At 43.8% G+C, this 27,706-nt stretch overlaps 1 protein-coding gene across 2 annotated transcripts in view; it reads right to left on the bottom strand.

Annotated features, from left to right (window-relative positions):
- LOC137561112 (gastrokine-1-like) overlaps nucleotides 1-27,706 on the bottom strand; it is a 98,106-nt gene that overhangs the window by 22,345 nt on the left and 48,055 nt on the right. The window contains exon 2 of one of the 2 annotated variants that reach the window (XM_068272366.1): nucleotides 20,907-21,011. The exons of the other annotated variant lie outside the window; for it this stretch is intronic. The gene's annotated coding sequence lies outside the window, so the exon portion shown is untranslated. The remainder of the gene's footprint in view (nucleotides 1-20,906; nucleotides 21,012-27,706) is intronic. 2 annotated transcript variants of the gene reach the window in all.

The raw sequence follows: 27,706 nt of genomic DNA, 5'->3' as shown, positions 1-27,706 counted from the left end.
CCTTTGCACATGCTGTCACTTTAAATGTATCAGGGGGCTCTATCTGCAGCCACTTCTAAGACAGGTGCTCTTTGCCAAGGTGCACTTAGTGGTCATGCATGCTGACACACTTGATTTTGGGCCTTGCAATATCTGATAATGCAAAGGTCATTGTCACTTTAAATATATCAGGAGGCTGTGGACTAGAACACAATTTCGAGAATGGCAGAATCTCTGATTCGTTTCCGTTCTGAAAACGATTGTAATTACGAAAAACTATAATAATTATGAAAAACGATCATAATTACGAAACTCTGCATAGATTTTGATTTTAGATGAATAGATTTTGCTATATTATGAATTTTTGATTATGCCCACAATCATAATTCTGCGAATTATGCAAGCTATGTACCAAGGAGGCCTTTTTTTGCATGGGGGGGGGGGGGGGGGGGCATACATGGCAGTTACATCCCTGCTTACTGCACATCACTAGAAGCAAATCATTTCAGTTGGTAATCAGAGGCTAAGGAAAGAGGCTGAACCAAGCTTTCAGGTGACATGAACATTAGTGGCCCATAATCAACGTGACAAGATTCTTCAAGCAATGTAGAAGAATTCTACCAACATACCGTTGTGCTGTGGATCAAGATGGAGTCAGTGGCATACCAACCATAAGGCTGCAGGTGCTTACAGCACCGGGTATAGCCAGGGCCGGATTTAGGCCAAGGCCACCTAGGCCATGGCGTAGGGCACCACAGCAGCAAGGGCACCAAAGCAGCAAGCCAAACTGATGCAGCATTTGCAAGTTTGCAAATGCTGCAATACAGGGAGATCAGGTGAGCGCCTGACCGCGGAACTCTGTTGCTAGCCGCCTGTGCAGCAGTCACCTTGCTCTCTGTGCACCTTTGCATAGTGGCCGGCGGCTATGGACTTGGGCAGCTTTGGAGACGGAAAGGAAGAGGAAGCTTCTGCACTGGAGATGAGTGGAGAAATGAGTGACACTGATGGCTGCTGCGATGTGAAGGGGAGCTGGCTACCTATACCGAAAGGGGGGTGGGAAAAGGAGGGATTAAGGGAGTCATCTGGCTACCTATACTGGAGGGAAAGGGGAAGGGTTATAAGGCTACCTATACTAGAGGGAAGGGGGGAGGGGTCATCTCACTACCTATACAGGTCTATCTATTGTATGTCTCACAGAATCTCACAATCTAATTGTACTATAGTCATAGTCTATTGTCCTACCATATTATTAGTGTGCATTTATATAACACTGACATCTTCTGCAGCACTGTTTAGAGTACAGAGTTTCATAACGGTTAGCTCCGTCCACATCCCGATGACTTATTCTTCCCCGAAATCCCCAAAAATTTGCAGCGACATGATACTTGGCACCTCAACTCGTCAACCCTCCCATCAAAAAAATTGTTGTTTTGTTTGTAAATAATCAGCTCGGGTGTCAAATTCCCCTGGTACGTCACTGGATGGAGTTGCAGTGAAGAACTCCAAAGATTTTTTATAAACTGTGTTTATTGACTCACTTTTATACTATATGTAAATGGGTAAAGGGTCTGCTAGCTAGCGGGCCTCTGTTTATCAGATAGGGCAGAGTTGCTTATCTAAGCACTTTATTGTGTGGGCAATTTGATAGTGCCATAAACTTTTTACCATCATTAGTATATATACAATACAATAACATTTGTAAAGCACTTTTCTACCAAAGTACTCAAAGCGCATAGATATGTCTCACATCAATACAGGGTTGTAGGCTGGACTATGTTACAGAGGAAATAGTCAGGTGTTCATAAATGCCAGACTAAACCGGTGGTTTTAAGTTTGGACTTAAATGCTTCCAGGGATGGGGATGATTGGGTGTGGCAGGGAGTTCCGAAATGTGGGGAAGCATGACAGAAGGCTCTATTTCCAAGGGTTTGGAGATGGACTCTGGGGATGACCAAGTTATTAGACTCTTTTGATTTAAGATTGTGGGAGGTGTGATGCAGTTTCAAGAAGTCCTCCAGGTATCCAGGGCCCAAATTGTGCAAGGATTTGAGTGTCAACAAGCCAACCTTATATAGAATTCTCCATTTCATGGGTAGCCAGTAGAGTGAGCAAAGGATCAGTGTTATGCGTGACACAACTCCAAGCAAAGGTGTGTCCAAACAGCTCCCAAGTCCAGCAGTAGTAAGCATAGTGCTATAACCCATACGATCTCCCCAGATCTCTCTCCTCCTTACCAACCCCTCTAGCTGAAGGGCAGTTCTCATATATACCTTAAGTGGAGGTCCTCTATGCTTTTTTTGTACTGGAACAAAATATAATCAGTTCTAAGCTGAACAAAAGCTTATGCTAAACATGGGGATGGGTTGACAGGTGGGGAGTTGGCACACCATTTTTCCTAACCTAAAAATATTTAGATATTAATGTAATAGTTACAGTATATGAGGTTGCAGTAATTTGTTGCAAGTTTTTTCCTGAAAAAAAATCTATGCTCAGAAAGCAGCATTGCCAACTATCACTGCATTTATCATGTCAGCATAGCCTCCTATAGTGATGACTGGGGATCAGTAACAGTGACATTACCGGTTGTGGGGGCACCCAGTCGCAGGTGCATATGCAGACTTTTTGTCTTGTGTGATTTATGTACCGTAAATAAATCAGGCCCCTTTATCTTCTCTTTTTACCTTGGGATAGTAAATACTGTGATTGGAAAAAGAATGGAAGAAGGAATAAGGAATTACAGTATATGAGGGAAACCAGGAATGGGCAGCACATGATGGTGTGGAGTACTGTACGGGCAGGGACCGGGACTGGGGAGCACAGTATTTGGGACCAGGAAGAACATCATGGAAATGGACCAGGAAAAAGGTGACAAAATGAGGTAATCATTGGTCGATAGGTAACGAGAATGCGGAGATAGAAGAGGTGAAAAAAAACGTAAACTGTCCACTTCGAAAGGAGAGTGAAAGACAATAGAGGAATGTGGACATAGTTAGAACATTGGGGGAAAATTAGATCCACTCTACTAGGATTACATCCAGCTCTAGTCTCTTAAACAACATCCCTCTTGGATTTCCTTGAGAATGTCAATAATCAGATTCATATCTGTACTTTCAGCCCAACCTGTCAACATGTCAACATGATAATCTTTATCTCCAAATTCAGACGTCAAACAGTGAAGTGGATCCAGTCCAGTATGTCCACTGTGTGCTCATAGTATCTTTTGGCTTCAAACTAGTCGCTGATTATGGCAATCATATTCTCACAACGAATTTAGTCAGCAATTTATCTAAAGTAAAGATGTTTTGATAGGGAGGGAAAGCTGGCACAAAATGAATGCTAGAACAGAGGTGACGTGCAAACATACTAATGATCGCTTTGACAAATTCAGCTTGACTGATACCACAAGTATTGGGCACACGGGCCCATATGCAATTCATTTTTTCTCCTAAGTTTTCTCCTAGGTGATATTTTCAAACGTATTAATAAAATGCCTTTTATACAGTGGGATGTGAAAGTTTGGGCAACCTTTTTAATTGTCACAATTTTCCTGTATAAATCGTTGTTTGTTACGGTAAAAAATGTCAGTAAAATATATCATATAGGAGACACACCTAGTGATATTTGAGAAGTGAAATGAAGTTTATTGGATTTACAGAAAGTGTGCAATAATTGTTTGAATACAATTAGGCAGGTGCATACATTTGGCACTGTTGTCATTTTATTGATTCCAAAACCTTTCGAACTAATTATTGGACCTCAAATTGGCTTGGTAAGCTCAGTGACCCCTGAACTACATACACAGGTGAATCTAATTATGAGAAAGAGTATTTAAGGGGGCCACTTGTAAGTTTTCCTCCTCTTTTAATTTTCTCTGAAGAGTAGCAACATGGGGGTCTCAAAACAACTCTCAAATGACCTGAAGACAAAGATTGTTCACCATCATGGTTTCGGGGAAGGATTACAGAAAGCCGTCTCAAAGATTTCAGCTGTCTGTTTCCACAGTTAGGAACATATTGAGGAAATGGAAGACCACAGGCTCAGTTCAAGTTAAGGCTCGAAGTGGAAAACCAAGAAAAATCTCAGATAGACAGAAGCAACGAATGGTAAGAACAGTCAGAGTAAACCCACAGACCAGCACCAAAGACCTACAACAAAATCTTGTTGCAGATGGTCACTGTGCATCGTTCAACCACTCGGCGCACTTTACACAAGGAGACGATGTATGCGAGAGTGATGAAGAGGAAGCCTTTTCTCTGCCCACAGCACAAACAGAGCCGCTTGAGGTATGCTAAAGCACAATTGGACAAGCCAGTTTCATTTTGGAATAAGGTGCTGTGGACTGATGAAACTAAAATTGAGTTATTTGGGCATAACAAGGGGCGTTATGCATGGAGGAAAAAGAACACCGCATTCCAAGAAAAACACCTGCTAGGCTGCTACCTACAGTCAAATATGGTGGTGGTTCCATCATGCTGTGGGGCAGTGAGGCCAGTGCAGGGACTGGGAATCTTGTCAAAGTTGAGGGACGCATTGATTCCACTCAATATCACCAGATTCTGGAGACCAATGTCCAGGAATCAGTGACAAAGCTGAAGCTGCGCCCGGGGTGGATCTTTCATCAAGACAACGACCCTAAACACTGCTCAAAATCCACTAAGGTATTCATGCAGAGGAACAAGTACAACGTTCTGGAATGGTCATCCCAGTCTCCAGACCCGAATACTGTATAATTGAAAATCTGTGGTGTGAGTTAAAGAGAGCTGTCCACGCTTGGAAGCCATCAAACCTGAATGAACAAGAGGTGTTTTGTAAAGATGAATGATCTAAAATACCTTCAACCAAAATCGAGACTCTCATTGGAACCTACAAGCAGGCACGTGCAGAGGGGGATGCTCTGGGTGCCCAAGCACCCCCCCCCCCCCTTTTAAATTCCTATTAAAAGGCCCCTTTGGCTTTGAAAATTAAGCCTCATCCCAGTTGTGATAAGCCCTACTCACTGCCCGATGGAAGCCCCGCCCCGAGGAAAGCTCCCCAAGGAAAGCTCACTTTGGAGTAAAGAGGTGCCATGAAAGAATCCTAGTGTAACCAGCTGTGTGGGAGCAGGTAAGATTGTGTCTCCCTGACCGCAATGACCTCTCCCTCCCCCAGCATTCACAGTGAGCTCTCCCTCAGCCTAGCACCCACAGTGACCCCCCCCCCCCCCTCCATCCACCTAGGACCCACACTGACCTCTTCCTACCCAGCATTAGCACTGCAGTCATCCTGCCTCTCCCAGCAGCTACTCTGACCTCTCACTCCACAACACCCAAACTGACCTCTCCCTCCCCCGCCACCCACATTGACCTTTCCTTCCCCTAGAGGCTCCCTTCCTGCCCCCGGCAGAATCCATAGTGACCTCTCCAGCATCTAAACTAAATTCTCTCCCCAGCACCCCTAGTGACTTCCCCTTCCTGCAGCACCACACTGACCTCTACTTCTCTCAATATTCACCCACACCCCTTTCCCCCATAGTTGGCTCCCTGTACACACACTCACATGACACCAAGTATCTGCACCCAGGCCTAACATTGCACCCAGTACTCACTCCTGCACACAGCCTCTACATGGCCCCCAATATCTGCACCAAGCACCCACTTAACCAGTATCCGCACAGAAAGTACCTGCATCCATGTTACACCCAATGCCCACCCATAGCCAGCACCCGGTACAGGCATGGAACAAAGTATTCGCAACTAATGTCACACCCAGTACCTGCACCCAGCACCCACATAACATCCAGTTTAAGCACCCAGATCTCACATGGCACTAAGTACCTGTAATCAACACACGCATGACACTCGATACCCGCCCATAGCCAGATCCCTGTACCAGCACCCAGAACCCACATGACCATCAGCATCTCCATTCAGTAACCACATGACAACCAGTACCCCCTAGCCAGAAACGAGGAGGGTGGACCATGTGGCCACCGGTGACAAGTTCGACTGACTCCACAACAGTGAATGCAGCCAGCACATCTGTTACATGAATGTATATGTCAAGCCTAGGGGCTAAGGGGAATGTTTTGGGACAGTTGGAAAGCTGGGGCAGTAAAGGTTACTAGTCACTGCAGGGCATGGGGGCTGGGGGGCTGAGGGTCCCCCACTATTTGAAGGTACTACTGAGCATTTCAGGGGTGGGGGAGGCAAGGCCCCTTTTTTAAGTTTGAGCATCCCCCCCCCCCCCCCCCCCAGTTAAAGACCTTCTGCACGGCCCTGCCTACAGGAAGCGTTTAGAGGCTGTAATTTCTGCAAAAGGAGCATCTACTAAATATTGATTTCATTTCTTTTTTTGTGGTGCCCAAATTTATAAACCTGCCTAATTTTGCTTACACAATTATTGCACACTTTCTGTAAATCCAATAAACTTCATTTCACTTCTCAAATGTCACTGTGTGTGTCTCCTATATGATATATTTAACTGACTATTTCATTGTAACTACCAACGATTTATACAGGAAAATCATGGCGATTAACAAGGTTGCCCAAACTTTTGCATCCCACTGTACCACCAAGAAGCAAAAAAATACTCAAAATAATTTTGATAGTACTTTTTAACCAACTTTGTAGTACTTTTTCCATTGCAAAGTGCTGAAAAGTTATTCTAAATCGAAGATGAAAAAAAATATCACCTAGGAGAAAACTCAGGAGAAAATTTTAATTTCATTTAATTGCATATGGGCCATGGGCCCGCTCGGCAACTGCGGGCTTGTTAAAAGCCTCGTTAGGATCATGAGGCTTCCCTCTCTAAATAGTAAGTAGCAGATTTTGAACCTGAGCTTCATCTCGGGCTCACTTTAAAAGGCATTTTATGACAAGGTGTTAAAATATATCCTAGGAGAAAACTTAAGAGAAAAAGGCCCAGGGCCCTTATTCAATTAACTTTTTCTCCTAAGTTTTCTCCTTGGAAGTAATTTGTTATCTTCTGTTTAAAAGAACTTTTCAGAACTCTGCAGAGTGCAAACATACTCAGCATAATTTTGCCAGGACTTTTTTTTTTTTTTTTTTAACATTGATCATTTTTCTGATCGCTTTTCTGATCGAATCTTTCAATCACTTCTATACAAAATTGATCAGAAAAACAATTAGAAATCAGATCGGACCTGTTGGAAATTATTGATTAGACCTGTCAATCTGATGGGAAATTGCATGGTGTGTACCAGGCATAACCTCATAACTCCTAAGTTTAAACATCAAGCAAGAAAGAATGGCTGTTGGTGTGGAGCCATTGGCCTCGATTCATAAAACGCTGTGTGATAAAAAAAAAATCTGGATGTTAAATTAACATTCTGTAATTTAGACTTTTGTGTACTAATTTGTAAAATGTTCACAGGTACGGTAGAAGTTTAGTAATTTACCCGCTTCAATAGACAAAAACCTGTTCGGTAACAGCAGATCAGTGTGGAGCTGTCTGTTTTGTTACATTCTGTTCCGTGCAGTGAGAGCATTAAAATAGTAAGAGGCATCCCGACATAACTTTAGAATGTACATTTTTGCTATACTGCCTTTGCTTGCTCTGAATCTGTCTATTAGTCATTCTTAACATTTTAGTTAATTGCCACAGCTTAGATGAACTCCAAGAAACTTTAAACATGCAATGCTTAGGTGATTTCCCCACTAGCTCCTCTGCATCTTCAAACAGGAACCTAAATGGTTAAACAGCTGAAGGGCTCCAAGGGAAACCTCTTTTGTTCAGTTTTCTCTGCTTGCTGCCCTGAGGGTTGGTAGAAAAGTTTGTTCCACCCGAGAAGCCTTCGCAACCTATCAAAATCTGATCAGCGAGACTTGCAGGAGACAGTCTTGCACAAATTATTCCACACCAGAGTTTCCAGTAATATTTCTGTACTTGTTGTAGTCTTTATAAGTTGACAATTACTGACATTTACTGACATGTGTTGAGGTATTTACCGCACAAGTCGGTAATTTACCTCACTGCTCTGTAATTTCAGCTTTTCATGTGGTATCAGCCTTTATGAATTGGCATATTTCTAAGTATTCTGTAAAGGCAGCTGTTTTCTGCATTTTACCGTATGCGGTAATGCTTTATGAATCAAGGTCATTGTCTACAGATCTGTTCTTTTCACTCGTGTTCCAGTATTCTTTATTCCTCAAAATAAAGCCTTTTTAAAACGTTTTCCCTTACTTCTTGCTGTGTCCATGTTCTACATTTGCACCCCACATTTATACTATGGGCATCTATCTAGAGTCCAAGAGCATCATATGAAAGAAGTTCAAAAGGGGTAGTGTAGACTTAGTAGGACATAACAGTATGAAACAGCGGAGTAGCTTGCCATGAATTGATTTGTGGTTGTGCCACCATAGTGGGGTGCAAATCCAAAAGTCAGGTGTGCATTGGTTTGAATGGTGAGGCAAAAGTACCCTATAGTCTGGAAACCTTTGGGCCATTCCTGTGCATGCTAAATGCAATGACATCATCTAACATGTCCACATGCACAGGGAGCACTGACAGAATCTAGATTTACAGGGCTCGGTCTGTGGTTGTACCGCCATCCCAAGGCAAGTTTTCTGTATTTCCACCTTCCTCCATGTGTTTACCCCTAGCATGTACTGGAGCCCTCTTGCCATGTGCAATGGTCTTTTTCTGTGTACTCCATTTTGTGCAACACCAACCCTGCACCCCCGTTTAGCAACAACCATTTATTCAGTATATTTTAACTCCCCTCTTCTGTTCAAAGGTTGTAATTTGCATCCTCCCTTTTGTGTTTGGAGCTTGGTATTCCATGTGTTGCAGCCCACTCTTACATGTCATAATTCCCCTCTTGGCCAAAAACTATGTGGACTTTGTAGAAATCCAGCCCTGCAGAAGCCAGTGAGCAGAGCAGCCAGCAAAGGTCTACAGACTATGGGGCTGATCCAATGCAGCCTACAAAACAGTCCAAAACTTTGAAATGTTAAAATTGGTATGCATGAATGAAGCTTCCAGTAAACGGGATATGTTTATCTTATTTAAAATACAATTTAGCTTGCTGCCATTTTTATCCTCTGCTTCCTACTTCATGCTAATGACCTGGAATAAGCAGGCAGATAAGGGGATCTAACTCTTGGCTGCACTGACTACATGCTTGTTCCAGTTGAACTTCAGAAAGGCTAGGGAAATAAAATAAAATAAGCAATCCTATTTCAAATTATTTTATTGAAAATTTTACAAAGAGAAAAAGATAACTTTTGCCATCAGGCGGCATTAGAACAAGTCAGGAAGAGGATCCACATTCACACCTAGACAGAGAATCATGATTTATGATTTACAAGTAAAAGGGGTCAGAAGTAATATCAAAACAATCAACAGCAATCACAATAAACTGTCATACATAAATGACTGGAGATGGTCAACAACTCCCGCAAAACAAGGAGGCTTTCAAGCCAGAATGGCTGGCCAGCCCATTATCGGGAATGTAGAACCCCCTTTCTCCACCAAAACCCAGAGGGAGAAGGATAGAAAAAAGGAATTAGGGAAAAACAGTGGAGAAAGAAGAAAAGAGAGGAAAAGAGAAGACAGAGAAAGAGGACCCAAATCAGGGAGGCCCTTTGTACCATGTGTGACTTATTGAACACCCAATTTTTATGAGGGTCTAGACCCTCCCAGTGGTTGCCAATATAGTCTTTCCAAGGCTTCCAGACTTTGGCCTCAATTCACTAAGCTTATCTCCTGTCTTTAATAACTCTTCTAGAGTTGTTACCATGGTAATAAGGCATGTAGTATTCAGGAAACATTTTACCTCAGGCAAACCTAAAGTTAACTCTTCTTTCTTTAAGTTAACTCTTTAATCCTTAAAATAACTCCAGAGTTAAAGACAGGCTGTTCATTAACTGCGTGTGAAAATAACTACAGAGGAGGTAACTTAAGTACAGAGGAGGTAACTTAACTACAGAGGAGGTAAATTAACTACAGAGGAGGTAAATTAACTACAGAAGAGGTAACGTAAGGAATGAAGAAATAAGAAAACTCTCTTACTGTGTGGAGGTAAGTTTTCTCTTGCCTTATTATCTCCAGCATGATCTTAGTGAATTGAGGCCATTGTCTTCTTTATGCTGTTTATTAAGGAGAATGGCAACCCTTGAACTATAAAATTAGTGACCCTGTTTTAACTTCCTCAAAAGGTACCATCTGTTTTTTCCAAGCCTTCGCGATAGACGGCAGCTGCCACAAAAATAAAATGGGTGAGAAATATCTGAGCTTTAGTAAATGAGTCGACCTAGTCGACTTAGCTTATGTCTGTATGTATTTTAGTGGCACACGGTGAAGGTAGATATAGTGTAAGCTATACCTTGGGACAACCAGAGTATGACGTATAGAGCCGTAAGCCTCATCTACACGCGTAGATGAGGCTCCGATGTGCCTTACCACCGCTGATGCGGCTCGATTAATAAGATCCGACAGGTCGGATCTTGCTACCGCCGATCCCCTGCTCATTCCCCGTGAGGGGACAATGGCAGGGAATCGAGCGGAAGATAAGCGGCGCGGCGCGGGGACGAGCGGGTATCGAGCAGGTAATGAACCCTGCGCACGCGCGGCGAGAGGGGACGCGGCGGGGACGCCGAAGAGGCGATCCGGCAGCTAATCGAGCCGCCGGATTGGAGCCTCATCTACACGTGTAGATGAGGCTTTATAGCTGCACCGCTTGCTACGCAGTGCATTCCTGCTGTTGTATAGACAATATAGCCATTATACATACTGTATGTTTATCACAGGAAATTCCTTATCTATGTTTATTAAGATAAAAGCCCAATTGTACCTCTTTCATTGAGCGATGGATGCTTTCCAAGATCAAATTTTGGAATTGGAGTATTTGTTCATTCTAGCCTATATAAAGGAAATGTAGAAAGAACCTGTACCTGTTCTTTCTTTCTTAGGCTCTTTGCTTTCAAGATCATACACAATGAAGACCTTGGTGAGTAGTGCTGCATTTTGTTGTAACATATTGTAGATATCTATAATTAGATCAACTGAGAACTATTCAGAGCTGTCTGCATCTACCACACTTTTCATTCATGAACCCAACATGCAGTAAATACTTAAAGAGAACCCGAGGTGGGTTCGAAGAATATTATCTGCATACAGAGGCTGGATCTGCCTATGCAGCCCAGCCTCTGTTGCTATCCCAAACCCCCCTAAGGTCCCCCTGCACTCTGCAATCCCTCATAAATCACAGCCACGCTGCTGACAAACAGCTTGTCAGAGCTGGCTGTGTTTATCTCTATAGTGTCAGTCTGCTGCTCTCCTAGCCTCCTGCAGAACTCCAGTCCCCGCCTGCATCCCTTCCCTCCCTGCTGATTGGAGGGAAGGGACGGAGGCAGGGACCGGAGCTATGCAGGAGGTGGGGGAGCAGCTGAGACTGACACTACAGATGTAAACACAGCCTCACAGCATGGCTGTGATTTATGAGGGATTGCAGAGTGCAGGGGGACCTTAGTGGGGTTTTGGATAGCAACAAAGGCTGGACTGTATAGGCAGATCCAGCCTCTGTATGCAGAAAACATTCTTTAAACACACCTCGGGTTCTTTTTAAAGGAGTACTGTAAGCCCCTAAAAAAAAGAGTTTAAAGGTGACCATACACTTATAGATTTGCAGCAGATTCGACCATCAGATAGATTTCTGTCAGATGCCTGTCAAGTCGAATCTGACAGGAATCTATCTGATGTATGCCACACACTAGGAACAGATTACCAATAGATTTCAGAGTGAAATCTATTGGAAATCGATCTAAATGCATTATTGGACCATTAGATCCAATGCAACTTTATGGGCCATCGATGTGCTGCCAGCAGCAGATCGACCTAGATCTTCCATCCTGTCAGATAGATCAAATCTATCAATCAATAGATTTGAAAGAATCGATTTGTAATCGATCTATTCTGTAGAATCGATCAATCGACGGCTGAAATCGACCAGTATGTGGGCCTCTTAACTTACCTGGGGCTTCTACCGGGCCCCCGCAGGCGTCCTGTGCCCACACCAGGACAAAACGATCCTCCAGTCCCACACCACGGCTCACTTTCATTTTTTGTGACTATAATGTTGCAAGCCACTGTGCCCGCATGGCGCTTTCAGCGATGTGAATGGGAGCGAGGCGAAGGCCGTGCAGGCGGAGTGGATTGTGATGTCAAAGTCGCAAAAACTGGAAGTTAGCCACGGTGGGGGATTTTTTCATTTACTTACCTGGGGCTTCTACAGATCCCCCGCAGACGTCCTGTGCCCGCGCCTAATTGGTTGCATTGTCGATCAATGATTGGGCATGCTCTTGACGTCACTGATTTTCATCTGATCCGATTATAACAATCATATCGGATGGTCAATCAGCTGCCAAGTCGCCTGATGTTTTGCCACCTTTAGTTTTAGTGATGACTGAAACTGATTTATAAAGTAAACAAACATAGCTGACTATATTGTTATCTCTCCATTTCAGGTGATCTTTGCAGCTCTCCTTGGAACTCTACTTGCTAATGATGTAAGAGAAAATTGGATTTCCTGTAACGTTTCTTTAAATGTAGATGATCAAACTAGCCCTCCTGCAGTAAAGTAACAGACATCCACTGTTGTAATAGTGACTTTGTTTAAATGGAATTCATATTTTCCAATATCAGTACTGTCTTTTTTTCTGTGTATTTGTGGTTAGATGTAAAATCGGTATTATCTAGTTACACTGCCTTGGATAAGACCCTCCTAGGGTTACCATATTTTGTATATTTTGATTGGATTGTCTAATTGGATATGTGTAACCTTTTAACATTCTCCCACAGAACGTTGACGTGAGCAACTCGGGGAACGTTGGTGGCGGCGTGCACCAGAATGTGAACATCAACAACCACGACCAAGTGGCCAATATCAACAATCTGAATGGCTGGAACTCCTGGGATTCTGTGTGCGACTACGGCAGGGTGAGTCCTCCCAGGAGGCTTCCATTTTCTTAGATAGTGAGAAGGATGGGTTGGCTTTCACAAAAGTATTGCATAACTCTCGGCCAGCCTGAAATCCAATAGCCTATAAATATTTAAAATTACCCTCAATACATACTACACGTTTTATCCACAAATAGCTTTCCTCACACTTTCCTAGTGGTTCTGGGCCAACATGAGCTATCTGGGTATTCTGTAGTACTGGTCCAAGCCCTATCCCATAGAGCCGTGTAAATTCATGCCATGCATTGATGAGGACCAGAATGTCTGAAACAGTCTGTGTGCATGTTAGGTTGATGTTGCTTTGTAAAATGCATTAGCTGCAGGCTCACTATACACCAGCGGTTCTAGATGTGAGCCTAGTTTAATTGGCATAAAGAGATGATTTGCATATTTGGGAGTGATGCATCATGGGAAACAACAGTTGCTCACTTAAGGTAAACCTGAGATGAAAGGGTATAAAAGTTGTATACATACCTGGGGTTTCCTCCAGCCTCCTCCACGCTGATTGCTCCCTCGCCGTCCTCCTCTGCCTCCTGGATTGTTCTGTAGAAGCTTGTTTGCTTTGTCAGTCAAGGCATACTGCGCATGCTGGCTGTGCACGCAGGGCGGGCCGGCCCGCTCATGAGGCGGGGTGAAACTTTTGCCTCAGGCGGCAAATTTCCAGGGGCGGCACCCGCCTGTCCGTGGGTGCGGGGAGCCGGCCCGCCGAGCTGGAGGGGTAGCTGGCAGGACGGGGGTATTGGGCCAGCGGCGGGGAGGGGGGTCGGACCCCCCCCTCCCTCGCCTGGGTCCCCCGTCCTCCGCTCCCCTCCAGCCTAAATAGACGCAGCCGTATATGTAAGAGGCACGGGCGGGGAGACACTCACCTCCTCCTCGCTCCAGCGTGCGCTCCACTGACATCACTTCCTGCAACGCTGCAGGAAGTGATGTCAGTGGAGCGCATGCTGGGAAGAGGTGAGTGTCCTCCCCGCCCGTGCCTCTTACATATACGGCTGCGTCTATTTAAGCTGGAGGGGAGCGGAGGACGGGGGACCCAGGCGAGGGAGGGGGGGGTCCGACCCCCCTCCCCGCCGCTGGCCCAATACCCCCGTCCTGCCAGCTACCCCTCCAGCTCGGCGGCCCCCCAGAGCGCCCCCCCCCCCCCCCCGAGGGGGGGGGGAGGGGCGGCGGTGGCAATTTTTTTTAAAAAATTTGCCTCAGGCGGCAAAAAGTCTAGGGCCGGCCCTGTGTGCACGTGCCCCACCGTGCTCCTGATCTCTCTGTGCCTGCGCAATACTACTGCGCAGGTGCAGAATGCTCTCAGCCGGGGGAGCGGGACAGGGGAGCATGCTGACGGACTGCACCTGCACTGACTGGCCCTGACTGGTGAAGCTAATGTTTTTCTAACGGACAATCCAGGAGGTGGAGGAAAGGCTGAAGGAAACCCCAGGTATGTAAAAAACTTTTATACCCTTTCATCTCCGGTACACTTTAAAGCTGAATTGTCGAAAACACCTTCTGTTTTAAGAAGGCAAATTATACTCATAAATAACTTTTCCTTGGCATTGATTTCCGACCCTCGGTGCTCCATTTGTAGCCTAGAAACATAGAAGCTTAGAGAAATACACTTCTGGCTTTATCTGATATCCTAAAATGTGATGTGAGCAGGGCCGGCCCGCTCATGAGGCGGGGTGAAACTTTTGCCTCAGGCGGCAAATTTCCAGGGGCGGCACCCGCCCGTCCGTGGGTGCGGGGAGCCGGCCCGCCGAGCTGGAGGGGTAGCTGGCAGGACGGGGGTATTGGGCCAGCGGCGGGGAGGGGGGTCGGACCCCCCCCCCTCCCTCGCCTGGGTCCCCCGTCCTCCGCTCCCCTCCAGCCTAAATAGACGCAGCCGTATATGTAAGAGGCACGGGCGGGGAGACACTCACCTCCTCCTCGCTCCAGCGTGCGCTCCACTGACATCACTTCCTGCAACGCTGCAGGAAGTGATGTCAGTGGAGCGCATGCTGGGAAGAGGTGAGTGTCCTCCCCGCCCGTGCCTCTTACGTATACGGCTGCGTCTATTTAGGCTGGAGGGGAGCGGAGGACGGGGGACCCAGGCGAGGGAGCGGGGGGTCCGACCCCCCTCCCCGCCGCTGGCCCAATACCCCCGTCCTGCCAGCTACCCCTCCAGCTCGGCGGCCCCCCAGAGCGCCCCCCCCCCCCCCCCCCCCGAGGGGGGGGGGAGGGGCGGCGGTGGCAATTTTTTTTTTTAAATTTGCCTCAGGCGGCAAAAAGTCTAGGGCCGGCCCTGGATGTGAGTGTGATTATGTAACCCATACTGAATAAGGCTGAACCCTACAATGAAATGCCCACACACTTAGATTAATATTGTAGCACTCAACAGTAGAAAACTACAGTCCAGCAACTGTTTAAACTCCTCTCTAGGACACAGGATTTTGAGACAAAAAAGACATTAAGGCTGTATTATTTTTGCCAACATGCATCATTTATCTTATGAAGCAGAGGTGCTAAAACACAGAAGCCTGTACGACACCTGAAGCCCATCTAAGGTCAAGACTGAAAAACTGTTAGCTGGGTTAGTGCTGCGAGTTCTGCACTCCTCTGCCAGTCTTACCTCACAGAAGGGTCATTTTTTGTTAGTGTGCAGCAGTGTGCAGCAGTCTCCTTTTGCCTGCGCCTGTCTGATTGCCTTTTTCCATAACTATGGACCTCTTCACACACCTGGTTTGACAGAGCTCTGCAATGCAACACTAACACGACATGACACAGCTTGCACATTTGTCACCTAACGTTAGTGGACAGGAGTTCAGTTTTTAAATCTTCCCACTTTTTGTAATGCCATATTTATAACAGAGTGACTAGCTTTTGTTCTATGGTGATCAGTGTTATGACCCCCTAAACGGCTCCCTTCATTTCAATAGAGCAGCAGATCACCAACCTCAACCATTATTTCGCACCAAGAGAAAGTAGCGGTACACAGCCTAACTTTTATTATTATTTATTGTATATATAAATGAACAACATATCATGCAGTGCTAGATAATAAATACATACAGTTATACAAAGGATGACAGATGTAATGTAACGAGGTTATACAACACAGGACAAAGCTATACAAGGCAAACAGGGTACAAAATACATGGTCATGTGATTTTGGGCGGGTTAGGTAGGCCGAGTAATAGAAGTACGAGGCGGTCATAGGAAAGGGGAACACGAGCACGTAGAATATACTAGGGGAGGAAGGACCCTGCCAAAGGCTTACAATCTGAAGGTACATACACACCTACCAAATACCTGTCCAGCTATCTACCAAACTTGTCTGTTAAAGAGAACCAGAGACGAAGCACCCTCATGTATTTTATTACATTTATCAGTGGGAACATGACAGTAAACACCTACCCTGCTTTTAGTTTCATTCTTATCTGCTTAATTAGTCTATTATCAGCTGTGATAAGAATCCCTGACTGGCTCAGTCTAGGTTTGACCTGGAATCATTAGAGCTGAGTCACTCTTCTGTGGAGTCTTTTCAAGCCCAAGCCTGCCACCTCCTGGCTCAGATTTCCTGCTTTGCATACTGAGAGCTGTGATGACATTGGAGGGGCTGCTGCTGCTGCTGCTGAGAGAGAATCTCTGAAACAGACACGTGTGGCAATATGATCTGTGTGCTCTGTCTGCATAGATACTGATGATGACTGCAGTTTCATTCCTATGAGAGAGACTTCCTACAGGCAGCTGCACATCAAACCAAAATGAAAGCACACAGATGAAAGGCTGCAGCCTTTCTCATATAGCCTAGATAGCAGCCTAGTCTCATATAGCCTAGACAGCACATCCAGAACAACTCATAACCCGGAAGCAGAAGGGATTTGAGCCAGCGGCCATATTAGATTTTTCCTGGAGCAATAATGGATAAAAAACACTAAAAAAGGCACACCAGAGCGGCGAAATTATCTGGTAGAGCATTTATTCTTTACAAACTATCGACTGATATGTTTATTTTGTGTGAAACTTTCATCTCTGGTTCCCTTTAAGCCCTATACAACTTTTGTTGTGAAACAAGTTGAAACAACAACAAAAAAGTATTTTGCAATTGTTCAAACAGCTGATAAGACTGATAAGAAGTCAATGCAACTGTTGTATTGACTTCTTATCAGTCTTATCAGCTTTTTGAACCATAGCAAAAGATTTTTCTAGTTGTTTCAACTTGTTTCACAACAAAAGCTGTTTGACAATTGTGCTGCATAAAAGACCGCTGTTGAGCGTGTGAATGGGGCTTAAAGTGAACCTAAAGCCATGGAAAAAAAATGAGTTGAACTCACCTGGGGCTTCCCTGAGCCCCCTGCAGCCGATCGGTGCCCTCGCAGCTCCGCTCCGATGCTTCTGCACCCGCCGGCGAACACTTCCGGTTTGGCCGTCACCGGCCGACAGGCATGGGAACGCGAGTGATCCGGAAGTGTTCGCCGGCGGGTGCAGAAGCATCGGAGCGGAGCTGCGAGGGCACCGATCGGCTGCAGGGGGCTGAGGGAAGCCCCAGGTGAGTTCATCTCATTTTTTTTCCGTGGCTTTAGGTTCACTTTAACATACAAGTTTGGCAGATAGTAGGGCAGATAGTTGGTAGGTGTGTATGAACCTTAAGAGACCTGAGGAAATGTGGCTGTGTACCATTTTTTCTTAAAGTAGCAATCTATAGTAAATTTGTGGCCAAGAGTTTGTAACACAAAACTGTGAACTTCATTTTAGCCAACGGCATCCTCCGCTTTGAAAGCAGCGAATGCTGTTTACAGACCTTTGGTCACCACTTTATAAATATAGCAGTAAATGCTAAACTGTTTTTAAAAAGTAGCAATAACAAATAAAAGCTGATCTTGTGTAAAGGTGGTAGTCACTTAAGCTTATATTTGAAGTAATATTAGCACTTTTTTTTTTGGCCCCAGTGTCAAGACCAGCATCAGAACTGCTAACCAACGTCCATGCCTGGATATATGATATGAATGTGATTTTAATTCAATTGTGAATACTGTACACTTATCCACTCTCATAAACTTACTTTCTAAAATTCTTTAAATAAAAGGGCCTGTTTGCTACAAGACTGTATGCAAGGAAGGTGTGTATAGTGACCAAGATGGATAAAACTGTGTTCCCCAGTCTGGAGGCCCTCAGAGAAGTATCTCAGCAGAGACCGGTAAGAAACATCCATATTGTGGAGAGAGTACATAACCTGGCAACACTAAGGGTGCATCCTGACATTATATTTTTGACAGCCAAATCAATAAAGACTTGTTCATAACCATTTAATGTAGACATGTTCTGCCATCTTCAGCACTTTTTAAAACATGGGCACATGCAATAAGCATTGGCGGAATATTAAAGCGGACCTGAACTTAGAACTTGCCCTGTCAATTATATTACATAGATGTGGTAAGATTGTACAACAACAGCAGCTCAAGAAGAAGAATCGAGAGAGAGGGGGGGAATGTATAATGTATTTATAAACATATTCTAGATTTATAGTGTGCTTGTACAGTATGTTTGTCTATCAGTAATTTGAAATTGTCTTCACCTGCAGATCAACACCACACCAAGCCTGTTCAAGTATTCATCCAACCACCCAGTCCCCATCGCCAATATTGGTATATATGGTGTACATATAGAAATGCTCTGCCGAGGAATCCCATCATACAATGCTGAAATCTCCCAAGGTGAGAATAACATACACACACATGCAGACGTATTAACATAAATGTGACAATGGTTAATACAAATAATGTCTAACTAGCCATACAGTATTTCTAAGAAACATGAATGCTCTGTTCTCTCTTGAACAACAAAAAAGGCCTGTTTTCCACAATGGAAAGCAACGGATCCACTGTGTCTGTTGTGGCAAGCAGAACACACTCTTGTGCCGTGCACGATAATTCACGGCCACCGGACAGAAGACGAACATAATAGCAATGTTATGTATGACGTGTCCAATTCAACAGACACACTGGAAACTAGGAGCGGCAGTTTCATGCCATGGATGTTCCATCCCGTCAGCTGTCAAGGAGCATGGCACAAATCTGGTATAGTGGGAACAAAGCCTAGAATAGAGAATTCTACCACTGTGTGCATATAATCTAAAAGTCTATCTATCTCTGTCAATCTATTTAGCTATCTGTCTATCTATTGGGTTGATTCAGATAATATCAATAAAAAGGCAGCACACAGCAATATTACTGGGGGCACATCTGACCAACTATAGTGGGGCAAAGGGGGCACATCTGATGAACTATGCTGGGGCAAAGGGGGCACATCTGATCAACTACCCTGGGATCAAAGGAGGCACATCTTACCAACTAAGCTGAGGGCATAGGGGCACCTCCAGCTAACTATACTGGGGGCAAAGAGGGGGCATCAGACTAACTATACTGATGGGGAAGGGGGCACATCTGACTATATAGAGGGCAAAGGGGGCACATCTGATGAACTATGCTGGGGCAAAGGGGGCACATCTGATGAACTATGCTGGGGCAAAGGGGGCACATCTGATCAACTACACTGGGAACAAAGGAGGCACATCTTACCAACTATACTGAGGGCAAAGGGGCACAACTATACTGGGGGCAAAGAGGGGGCATCAGACTAACTACACTGGTGGGGAAGGCGGCACATCTGACTATATAGAGGGCAAAGGGGGCACATCTGATGAACTATGCTGGGGCAAAGGGGGCACATCTGATCAACTACACTGGGAACAAAGGAGGCACATCTTACCAACTATACTGAGGGCAAAGGGGCACAACTATACTGGGGGCAAAGAGGGGGCATCAGACTAACTACACTGGTGGGGAAGGCGGCACATCTGACTATATAGAGGGCAAAGGGGGCACATCTGCACATCCCCCCTGTGTAGCTAAAACACATGGACACAGGGACAGGAGGATGACGCAGGGACAGAAGGGTTTTATTATATAGGATAAGTTTGTACTAGAAAAGCTTCAGTCATATGGAAAGGATGTGATTGTGAAGGAAAACTTGGCTAACATCAGGGGCGTAACTAGACATCACTGGGCCCCCCTGTGAAACCTTGGATGGGGCCCCCCGCAAAACTTTGGATGGGGCCCCTCACCCCCTTGCTTTCTGCACAGGAAAACTGAGGACCAATGTGTTTTCCCCATGCAGATAAAAACACTTAGACTGAAAGGAACCGTCAGACAATCTATGCTACCCCCAGATCTACTTACCCGGGGCTTCCTCCAGCCCCTTGCAGCCGACAAGTCCCTCGTTGCAGCTTTGCTCCCAGTACATACATACACACACGCAGCCGTATTATTTTACTACATGAGAGCACATGCTGTATGGAGGAACAATAATGACATGCTGAACATAAGATATAGTATTCAATGTAACTTTGGCAAAACATTCAGAATGTCACTGATTGATACTGTTATTAGGGGATCTCAACTCCATGTGAGACAAAAAGCTCTCAATGAGGCAGAGACAGTCAGACATCAATCTCCACTCCATTGTGTTGTAAAAGTATTCAGAGGCCATAAAGTCATTAGCCCCTGTGATAAGAATCTGCGGTAGGAATCCTTTTGCTGAAAAGGGAAAGTGGTACAACCTTACAAACAAAGGAGTCACATTTTGAAAAATAGTTGTAATCTAGTCATCAGAACTTTGCAGCAGTGAGACTGAGAGACAGATGTTTTTTTACGAACCCTAGGGAGCAGGGACAGTGTACAAATTCCAAAGTGTGTATGAGTCCTTATCTGTGTGCTGGACACATGCAGTCAATATAACAATGGTGTGAGAGCAGAATACATTTTTTTTCTCCATGCCTTTAGCTGTCAGTCTCTCAAACTTTTCCCCCCACGGGCCCCCTGTGGCTTCAGGGCCCCCCTGCGGAGGCATCCCTTGCAGGGTCTATTGTTACGCCCCTGGCTAACATAAAGATTATATAACATGTGGTTGCACATACAGTACTATAAGGAATATGTGTTACTTACAACTAACGTGTTCACCATCTCTCTCTTCTCTCTTCTTTTAGTGGATGAGGTTTACAATTGTGACATGAACAATATCATCACCATTGGACGCATCAGCTTCTGCTTCTAAATCCATCAAGAATATAACTGTTACTAAAAAATGCTTTTTGCAATACCAAACTGCATATTGTTCATGTTCAAAGGCTAATTCCTGTTTCTTTTTTTGTTTTTTTTTGTTTTGTACAATAAATAAAGCATTTCTAGAAAATGCATATGTTTCTTTGTATCTGTTAAAGGTACTGTACATCTGTTATACCATTATTATTATTATTATTATTATTAATTTATAAAGTGCCAACATATTCTGTGGCGTTATACAAAATATGAAACAAGCATGGAGTACAAAACATTGAAATGAAAAAAAAAATCTCATTGGCTGTTTGTTTTCTGAATTTGAACCACAGTCACGCAATGACCAACTGTACCAGGTTTGAGGCCTGTGCCATTAACAGTGCAAGAATGGCAGCAATTAAATATTCCCCTTGAGAAGCAATAGGTGAAGTTTGATTCACTTTTGTAGGCTCCACCCACTTTTCTGAATATTAAACCCAGTCACCCAGTGACCAAGTTTGTGAGCTTTGGGGTCTTTGGCATCAATAATTTGTATATTCCCATAGAAATTAAACAAATCAGATTGGCTGTTTGTGGCTGCGCCCCTCTCCAACATTTGAATCCCAGTCACCCAATGACCAACTGTAGCAGGTTTGAGGCATCTGCTATTACCAGTGTAAAAATGGCAGCAATTTAAATATTCCCCTTGAAAATCAACAGGTGAATTTTGATTGGCTATGATAGGTTCCACCCACTTCCCTGAATATTTATCTCAGTCACTCAGTGACCATCTTGGCAAAGTTTGAGATCCCTGCCATTAACAGTGAAGAAGGGCTGCAGTTTACATTTTCCCAGTGAAATTTGTTTTTGGCTCCGCCCACTTTTTGTAACCTGGACACAGTCACTCAATGACCATTTTTGTGAGCTTTAGGTCCTTGGCATCAATAATTTGTATTTTCCCAGTGAAATGAAACACATCTGATTGGGGGTTTGTGGCTCTATCCCAGGCATGGGCAAACTTGGCCCTCCAGCTGTTAAGGAACTACAAATCCCACAATGCGTTTGCCTTTATGAGTCATGACTGTGGCTGTCAGACTCCTGCAATGCATTGTGGGACTTGTAGTTCCTCAACAGCTGGAGGGCCAAGTTTGCCCGTGCCTGCTCTATCCCCTTTTCTGAATTTGAACCCCAGTGACCCAATGACCAACTGTATCATGTTTGAGACTTGTGCCATTAACAGTGCAAGAATGGCAGCAATTTTAATATTCCCCTTGAAAATCAACTGGTGAATTCTGATTGGCTTTTTAGGCTCCACCCACTTATCTGTATAATAATCTGTGTCATTAACAGTGCAAGAATGGCAGCAATGTAAATATTCCCCTTGAAAATCAAAAGATGAATTTTGATTGGCTGCTGTACGCTCCACTCACTTTCCTGAATATTAATTCTAGTCACCCAGTGGCCAACTGTGTCAAGTTTGAGAACCCTGCCAATAACAGAATGGCTGAAATCAATCTAACAAATTTGATTGGCTGTTTGTGCCTCCACCCCCTTTAGTGAATTTGGTCCCCAGTCACCCACTTACTGACTGTATCAGGTTTAAGGCCTCTGCCATTAGCAGTGTAAGAATGGTAGCAATGTAAATATTCCCCATGAAAATCAATAGGTGAATTTTGATTGGCTGTTGTAGGCTCCACCCACATTTCTGAATAATAATCCCAGGCACTCAGTGGCCAATTGTGTCAAGTTTGGGAACCCTTCCATGCAAAAAATTAAGTTTCTGGCACCGCCAACTTTTTGTAACCTTGACATATAGTCACTCAATTACCAAGTTTATCAGCTTTGGGGTCCTTAGTATCAATATTTTGTATATTTGATTGGCTATTTGTGGCTTCACCCCTTTCTGAATTTGAACCCCAGTCACCCAGTAACCAACTGTACCAGGGTTGAGGTATCTGCTATTAACAGTATAAGAATGGTAACAGTTTAAATATTCCCTTTAAAAATCAAAAGTTGAATTTTGATTGGCTGCTGTAGGCTCCTCCCACTTTCCAAAATCGTAATCTCATTCACCCAATGACCAACTGTGCAAAGTTTGACAACCCTGCCATTAACAGTGTAAGAATGGCTGCAGTTTATATTTTCCCAGTAAAATTTGTTTTTGGCTCCGCCCACTTTGTGTAACTTTGTCACACAGTCACTCAATGACCAATTTTGTGAGCTTTCAGGTTCCTGGCATCAAAAATGTGTGAATGGTAGCAGTTTACCCAGCAAAGAAATCTGATTGGCTGTTTTTGGCCCCGCCCCTTTAGTGAATTTGGACCCCAGTCACCCAATGACTGACTGCAGCAAGTCTGAAGCCTCTGCCATAAACAGTGTAAGAATGGCAGCAGTTTAAATATTCCCCTTTAAATGCAATAGGTGAATTTTGATTGGCTGTTGTAGGCTCCACCCACTTTCCTAAATCGTAATCTTATTCACCCAGTGACCAAGTGTGCCAAGTTTGAGAACCCTGCGATTAACAGTGTAAGAATGGCTGCAATTTACATTTTCCCATTTAAAATGAATGGCTGAATTTTGATTGGCTGTTTTATGCTCCGCCCACTTTTCCTGGATTTGTAACCTTGGTCACCAAGTGACCAACTGTGCCAAGTGTGGGGACTCTGGCTTGATTACTGTGAGAATGGCAGCCTTTTACATTTTTTTCCATTGACTTGAATGGGTGAAATCTGATTTGCTGTTTGTAGCTCCGCCCAGGTGTGCAGGGGGGCCGCGAGACCACCAGAACATATCATTCCAGGTAGTAGGGGATCTGTATACCAAGTTTCGTTCAAATCGGTCCAGCCGTTTTCGAGTGATCGCGGCACATACACACAGACACACGCATACATCCAATTTTATATATATATATATATATATATATATATATATATATATATATATATATATATATATATATATATATATATACAGTAGGATGCAAAAGTTTGGGCAATCTTGTTAATCGTCATGATTTTCCGGTATAAATCGTTGGTTGTTACGATAAAAAATGTCAGTTAGATATATCATATAGGGATAAACACAGTGATGCTTAAAGAGACACTGAAGCGAGAAAAAAATTATGATATTATGATTTGTATGTGTAGTACAGCTAAGAAATAAAACATTAAGATCAGATACATCAGTCTAATTGTTTCCAGTACAGGAAGAGTTGAGAAACTCCAGTTGTTATCTCTATGCAAACAAGCCATTAAGCTCTCCGACTAAGTTAGTCGTGGAGAGGGCTGTTATCTGACTTTTATTATCTCAACTGTAAAGGTAGCCATACACTGGTCGATTTGCCATTAGATCGACCAGCTGACAGATCCCTATCTGATCGAATCTGATCAGAGAGGGATTGTATGGCTGCCTTTACTGCAAACAGATTGTGAATCGATTTCAGCCTGAAACCGATCACAATCTGTGGAGCCGCCGCTGCCGCCTGTAGTTAATTTACCTCCTCTGTAGTTAATTTACCTCCTCTGTAGTTAATTTACCTCCTCTGTAGTTATTTTCACATGCAGCTAATTAACAGCCTGTCTTTAACTCTGGAGTTATTTTAAGGATTGGAGAGTTAATTTAAAGACAGAAGAGTTAACTTTAGGCTTGGCTGAGGTAAAATGTTTCCTGAATACTACATGCCTTATCACCATGGTAACAACTCTAGAAGAGTTATTAAAGACAGGAGATAAGTTTAGTGAATTGAGGCCAATGACCCTAAACACTGCTCAAAATCTACTAAGGCATTCATGCAGAGGAAAAAGTACAACATTCTGGAATGGCCATCCCAGACATTCTGGAATGGCCATCCCAGACCTGAATATAATTGAGTGAGTTAAAGAAAGCTGTCCATGCTTGGAAGCCATCAAACCTGAATGAACTAGAGATGTGTTGTAAAGAGTAATGGTCCAAAATACCTTCAACCAGAATTCAGACTCTCATTGGAACCTACAGGAAGTGTTTAGAGGCTGTAATTTCTGAAAAAGGAGGATCTACTAAATATTGATTTCATTTCTTTTTTGTGGTGCCCAAATTTATGCGCCTGCATAATTTTGTTTAAACAATTATTGCACACTTTCTGTAAAACCAATAAACTTCATTTCACTTCTCAGATAGCACTGTGTGCATCTCCTATGATATACAGGAAAATCATGACGATTAACAAGGTTGCCCAAACTTTTGCATCCCACTGTACTGTGTGTATATATATATATATATATATATATATATATATATATATATATATATATATATATATATATATATATATATATATATATATATATAGTGGGTTGCAAAAGTATTCGGCCCCCTTGAAGTTTTCCACATTTTGTAATATTACTGCCACAAACATGAATCAATTTTATTTGAATTCCACATGAAAGGCCAACACAAAGTGGTGTACACATGAGAAGTGGAACGAAAATCATACATAATTCTAAACATTTTTTACAAGTAAATAACTGCAAAGTGGTGTGTGCATAATTATTTGGCCCCCTTTGATCTGAGTGCAGTCAGTTGCCTATAGACATTGCCTGATGACTGCTAATGACTAAATAGAGTGCACCTGTGTGTAATCTAATGTCAGTACAAATACAGCTGCTCTGTGAGGGCCTCAGAGGTTGTCTAAAAGAATATTGGGAGCAACAACACCGTGAAGTCCAAAGAACACACAAGACAGGTCCAAGACAGGTCAGGGATCAAGTTATTTCCAAAGCCTTGAACTTCCCAAGGAGCACTGTTCAAGCGATCATTCAGAAATGGAAGGAGTATGACAACTGTAAACCTACCAAGACAAGGCCATCCACCTAAACTCACAGGCCGAACAAGGAGAGCGCTGATCAGAAATGCAGTCAAGAGGCCCATGGTGACTCTGGACGAGCTGCAGAGATCTACAGCTCAGGTTGGACTCTTATTAGTATATAACTATTAGTCATGCACTGTACAAAGTTGGCCTTTATGGAAGAGTGGCAAGAAGAAAGGCATTGTTAACAGAAAGCATAAGAAGTCCTGTTTGCAGTTTGCCACAAGCCATGTGGGGGACACAGCAACCATGTAGAAGAAGGTGCTCTGGTCAGATGAGACCAAAATGGAACTTTTTGGCCAAAATGCAAAACGCTATGTGTGGCAGAAAACTAACACTGCACATCACTCTGAACATACCATCCCCACTGTCAAATATGGTGGTGGCAGCATCATGCTCGGGGGGGGGGGGGGGGGGGGGATTTCTTCAGCAGGGGGAAGCTGGTCAGAGTTGATGGGAAGATGGATGCAGCCAAATACAGGGCAAACTTGGAAGAAAACCTCTTGGAGACTGCAAAAGACTTGAGACTGGGGCAGAGGTTCACCTTCCAGCAGGACAATGACCCTAAACATAAAGCTAAGGCAACAATGGAATGGTTTAAAACAAAACATATCTATGTGTTAAAATGGCCCAGTCAAATTCCAGATCTAATTCCAATCGAGAATCTGTGGCAAGATCTGAAAACTGCTGTTCACAAACGCTGTCCATCTAATCTGACTGAGCTGGAGCTGTTTTGTAAAGAAGAATGGGCAAGGATTTCAGTCTCTAGATGTGCAAAGCTGGTAGAGACATACCCTAAAAGACTGGCAGCTGTAATTGCAGCAAAAGGTCGTTCTACAAAGTATTGACTCAGGGGGCTGAATAATTACGCACACCCAACTTTGCAGTTATTTATTTATAAAAATGTTTGGAATCATGTATGATTTTTGTTCCACTTCTCACATGTACACCACTTTGTATTGGTCTTTCATGTGGAATTCCAATAAAATTGTTGCATGTTTGCGGCATGAATGTGACAAAATGTGGAAAACTTCAAGGGGGCCGAATACTTTTGCAAGCCACTGTGTATATATATATATATATATATATATATATACATACACACATTAGAAGAAGCAACGAGGTTCACAGACAGGAATCTGTAATGGCCGTGGTATCCCACTGTGGGAGGGGTTTCACCACAATATTAGCCACACAGATTATTTATGAAAGAAAAAGGAAATATTTCTCGTGGGAAAGGGGTATTTCCTATGTTGCTTTCCCTTTGGAACATTCTTTTTCCATTTGGAGCCTCCTCTTCCACATGCAGCAACACCCTTCTTCTTTTTCCAGTTGCCCTCATAGACATCCGATGCCCTAGGTCTCTATGGGCCTTTGAAAGAGACCCAGCCCTGAACACTATGTACTCCTGCCTATATGCTTACTGCTTCCCTCCATGTGAGCTATGGAAGATTATGGATCCACACAATGCGTAACAGATTATGTAAATATATAAAACTTGAGAGATAGGAATAAACCTTAAAAATACAAAAAAAAACCACACAGATACAACAGGTGCCCGGACAGTGTAGTATGTTTTGTCAGAGGGATGACAGATGTAGTAAAGGTGGGTACTCACAAGATAAGGAGGATAACCGTCTCCCCTCGGGTACAGGGTACACCCCTGCACTTCAGTCGTGCTCTCGGAAAGCACAGGCTAGGACCTGTCCGCTACTAACAGCCGGCAGGAGGCCAAACTCCTCACGAGTGTACCGAACACAATGGGCGGAAAGAGGTGCCCAGGAAAGCTAAAATACATAACAAATCCTAAAAATGAAATTATAAGAGGTGGCCCACCTCACAAATGACATGGCTAAGGCAAAATGTA

Source organism: Hyperolius riggenbachi, chromosome 3 (assembly GCF_040937935.1).
Source record: "Hyperolius riggenbachi isolate aHypRig1 chromosome 3, aHypRig1.pri, whole genome shotgun sequence".
NCBI classification, from domain to species: domain Eukaryota; kingdom Metazoa; phylum Chordata; class Amphibia; order Anura; family Hyperoliidae; genus Hyperolius; species Hyperolius riggenbachi.
The sequence above is the reverse complement of the archived record's forward strand: the minus strand, read 5'-3'. Positions and strand labels throughout refer to the sequence as shown.